Here is a 5318-nt window from a genome sequence, read left to right as displayed (position 1 = left end):
ACAGATGACAGAAACTTGCCCCTGGAACTCTACCCTACTTTGGTATGAATCCTTCCAAAGTTAATTGATTTCATAAACGGAGCTTTTTACAGCTGCATAGCAAGTGGTTGAAGTAGCAGCACTATTTTTCATTTTGTCTCACAGGCCATTTGCCCCGAGGGACCATATCCACACATGAATATTTCAGCATAGAAAAACTATTGAAACAAGTATCCCTCTACTTCATGTCTTGATGTTCACATTCATTTAATATACTGTATGTTCCATCATCATCACTGTACAGATGTACAATATGTAAATCAATATTTTATTAATATATGAACATGCATTACAAAAAATATAGAAAAGCATTTTTAATGTACCACCATATACAGTATTTCAATATACAACTTTTATGTATGGGTACCTCACTTGAGATCAGTGATGAACTGTTTTCTAAGAGGATATTTTCTCCAGTGTTTGGCCCAGAAATGTTTCCTTTTAGGGCCTCCCGGGTGGCGCAGTGGTCTAGGGCACTGCATCGCAGCGCTAGCTGCGCCACCAGAGACTCTGGGTTTGCGCCCAGGCTCTGTCGCAGCCGGCCACGACCGGGAGGTCCGTGGGGCGACGCACAATTAGCCTAGCTTCGTGAGGGTTTGGCCGGTAGGGATATCCTTGTCTCATCGCGCACCAGCGACTCCTGTGGCGGGCCGGGTGCAGTGCGCGCTAACCAAGGGAGCCGGGTGCACGGTGTTTCCTCTGACACATTGGTGCGGCTGGCTTCCGGGTTCTAGGCGCGCAATGTTAAGAAGCTGTGCGGCTTGGTTGGGTTGTGTTTCGGAGGACGCATGGCTTTCAACCTTCGTCTCTCCCGAGCCCGTACGGGAGTTGTAGCGATGAGACAAGATAGTAATTACTAGCAATTGGATACCACAAAAAGAAATTGGGGAGAAAAGGGGGTAAAATAAAATAATAATAATGTTTCCTTTTGTGTTTCCAGCTCTCTGAGGCCTGGCCCTCAAAAGTACCCAAATTGTTGGCTTTATGCAGACACCTCTCCCCCCCACTAGAGAGCGTTGTTCTCACACCCTGACTTGAGGTTTACCAACAGTAGGTGCTGTGTGCACTGGCTTTAGTTCCAGACCCACACTAACCTGATTCAACAAGCAACTGACCAGACCCACTCTAACCTGATTCAACAAGCAATTGACCAGACCCACTCTAACCTGATTCAATAAGCAACTGACCAGACCCACTCTAACCTGATTCAACAAGCAACTGACCAGACCCACTCTAACCTGATTCAATAAGCAACTGACCAGACCCACTCTAACCTGATTCAACAAGCAACTGACCAGACCCACTCTAACCTGATTCAATAAGCAACTGACCAGACCCACTCTAACCTGATTCAACAAGCAACTGACCAGACCCACTCTAACCTGATTCAATAAGCAACTGACCAGATCCACTCTAACCTGATTCAATAAGCAACTGACCAGACACACTCTAACCTGATTCAATAAGCAACTGACCAGATCCACTCTAATCTGATTCAACAAGCAACTGACCAGACCCACTCTAACCTGATTCAACAAGCAACTGACCAGACCCACTCTAACCTGATTCAATAAGCAACTTACCAGACCCACTCTAACTTGATTCAATAAGCAACTGACCAGACCCACTCTAACCTGATTCAATAAGCAACTGACCAGACCCACTCTAACCTGATTCAACAAGCAACTGACCAGACCCACTCTAACCTGATTCAACAAGCAACTTACCTGACCCACTCTAACCTGATTCAACAAGCAACTGACCAGACCCACTCTAACCTGATTCAATAAGCAACTGACCAGACCCACTCTAACCTGATTCAATAAGCAACTGACCAGACCCACTCTAACCTGATTCAACAAGCAACTGACCAGACCCACTCTAACCTGATTCAACAAGCAACTTACCTGACCCACTCTAACCTGATTCAACAAGCAACTGACCAGACCCACTCTAACCTGATTCAATAAGCAACTGACCAGACCCACTCTAACCTGATTCAATAAGCAATTGACCAGACCCACTCTAACCTGATTCAATAAGCAACTGACCAGATCCACTCTAACCTGATTCAACAAGCAACTGACCAGATCCACTCTAACCTGATTCAATAAGCAACTGACCAGACCCACTCTAACCTGATTCAATAAGCAACTGACCAGACCCACTCTAACCTGATTCAATAAGCAACTGACCAGATCCACTCGAACCTGATTCAATAAGCAACTGACCAGACCCACTTTAACCTGATTCAACAAGCAACTTACCAGACCCACTCTAACCTGATTCAATAAGCAACTGACCAGACCCACTCTAACCTGATTCAACAAGCAACTGACCAGACCCACTCTAACCTGATTCAATAAGCAACTGACCAGACCCACTCTAACCTGATTCAATAAGCAACTGACCAGACCCACTCTAACCTGATTCAATAAGCAACTGACCAGACCCACTCTAACCTGATTCAATAAGCAACTGACCAGACCCACTCTAACCTGATTCAATAAGCAACTGACCAGACCCACTCTAACCTGATTCAATAAGCAACTGACCAGACCCACTCTAACCTGATTCAACAAGCAACTGACCAGACCCACTCTAACCTGATTCAACAAGCAACTGACCAGACCCACTCTAACCTGATTCAACAAGCAACTGACCAGACCCACTCTAACCTGATTCAATAAGCAACTGACCAGACCCACTCTAACCTGATTCAATAAGCAACTGACCAGACCCACTCTAACCTGATTCAATAAGCAACTGACCAGACCCACTCTAACCTGATTCAATAAGCAACTGACCAGACCCACTCTAACCCGAATCAATAAGCAACTGACCAGACCCACTCTAACCTGATTCAATAAGCAACTGACCAGACCCACTCTAACCTGATTCAATAAGCAACTGACCAGACCCACTCTAACCTGATTCAATAAGCAACTGACCAGATCCACTCTAACCTGATTCAATAAGCAACTGACCAGACCCACTCTAACCTGATTCAATAAGCAACTGACCAGATCCACTCTAACCTGATTCAATAAGCAACTGACCAGACCCACTCTAACCTGATTCAACAAGCAACTGACCAGACCCACTCTAACCTGATTCAATAAGCAACTGACCAGACCCACTCTAACCTGATTCAATAAGCAACTGACCAGACCCACTCTAACCTGATTCAATAAGCAACTGACCAGACCCACTCTAACCTGATTCAATAAGCAACTGACCAGACCCACTCTAACCTGATTCAATAAGCAACTGACCAGACCCACTCTAACCCGAATCAATAAGCAACTGACCAGACCCACTCTAACCTGATTCAATAAGCAACTGACCAGACCCACTCTAACCTGATTCAATAAGCAACTGACCAGACCCACTCTAACCTGATTCAATAAGCAACTGACCAGATCCACTCTAACCTGATTCAATAAGCAACTGACCAGACCCACTCTAACCTGATTCAATAAGCAACTGACCAGATCCACTCTAACCTGATTCAATAAGCAACTGACCAGACCCACTCTAACCTGATTCAACAAGCAACTGACCAGACCCACTCTAACCTGATTCAATAAGCAACTGACCAGACCCACTCTAACCTGATTCAATAAGCAACTGACCAGACCCACTCTAACCTGATTCAATAAGCAACTGACCAGACCCACTCTAACCTGATTCAATAAGCAACTGACCAGACCCACTCTAACCTGATTCAATAAGCAACTGACCAGACCCACTCTAACCCGAATCAATAAGCAACTGACCAGACCCACTCTAACCCGATTCAATAAGCAACTGACCAGACCCACTCTAACCTGATTCAATAAGCAACTGACCAGACCCACTCTAACCTGATTCAATAAGCAACTGACCAGATCCACTCTAACCTGATTCAATAAGCAACTGACCAGACCCACTCTAACCTGATTCAATAAGCAACTGACCAGATCCACTCTAACCTGATTCAATAAGCAACTGACCAGACCCACTCTAACCTGATTCAATAAGCAACTGACCAGACCCACTCTAACCTGATTCAATAAGCAACTGACCAGACCCACTCTAACCTGATTCAATAAGCAACTGACCAGACCCACTCTAACCTGATTCAATAAGCAACTGACCAGACCCACTCTAACCTGATTCAATAAGCAACTGACCAGACCCACTCTAACCTGATTTAATAAGCAACTGACCAGACCCACTCTAACCTGATTCAATAAGCAACTGACCAGACCCACTCTAACCTGATTCAACAAGCAATTGACCAGACCCACTCTAACCTGATTCAATAAGCAATTTACCATGGTCTTCAATTTAGACCATAATTATTGAATCAGGTGTGTATACACACTTCCTCCACAGTGTGGCTTTCTTTGCTGTTAAATATGTTGTGGTGAGGTTATGTTATGTGGTGAACCATTCACCTCTATGTCTGGGAGTAGAGGATATGTTATGTAGTGAACAGTGGTGGAACAAATACCCAACTGTCATACTTGAGTAAAAGTAAAGATACCTTAATAGAAAATGACTCAAGTCAAGGTGAAAGCCAACCAGTAAAATAAGCCAACCAGTAAAATAAAGGTAAATGTAATTGCTAAAATATAAATAATTTCACATTCCTTATATTAAGCAAACCAGACGGCATGATTTAAGTACTTTTGGGGATCAGGGAAAATGTATGGAGTAAAAAGTACATTACTTTCTTTAGGAATGTAGTGAAGTAAAAGTAATCAAAAATATAAATATTAAAGTACAAATAACTAAAAATAACTACTTATGTAGTACTTTAAAGTATTTTTACTTAGGTACTTTACACCCCTGGTAGAGAACCATTCACCCCTTTCATGTATGGGACTAGAGGATATGTTATGTAGTCAGTGGTGTAAAGGACTTAGGTAAAAATACTTTAAAGTGCTACTTTTTTGAGGTATCTGTACTTTACTTTACTATTTATATTTTTTGACTACTTTTATTTCACTACATTCTTTAATAAAATATTGTACTTTTTACTCCATACATTTTCCTTGACACCCAAAAGTACTACATTTGGAATGGTTAGCAGGACAGGAAAATTGTCAAATGCACACACTTATCAACCGAACATCCCTGGTCATCCCTACTGCCTCTGATCTGGCGGACTCACCAAACACAACTGCTTTATTTGTAAATTATGTCTGAGTGTTGGAGTGTACCCCTGGCTTTGCGTAAATTTAAAAAACAAGAAAATTATGCAATCTGGTTTGCTTAATATAAGGAATTTT

Source organism: Salvelinus namaycush, chromosome 3, assembly GCF_016432855.1.
Source record: "Salvelinus namaycush isolate Seneca chromosome 3, SaNama_1.0, whole genome shotgun sequence".
Lineage (NCBI taxonomy): Eukaryota > Metazoa > Chordata > Actinopteri > Salmoniformes > Salmonidae > Salvelinus > Salvelinus namaycush.
Note: the sequence above shows the minus strand (reverse complement) of the source record.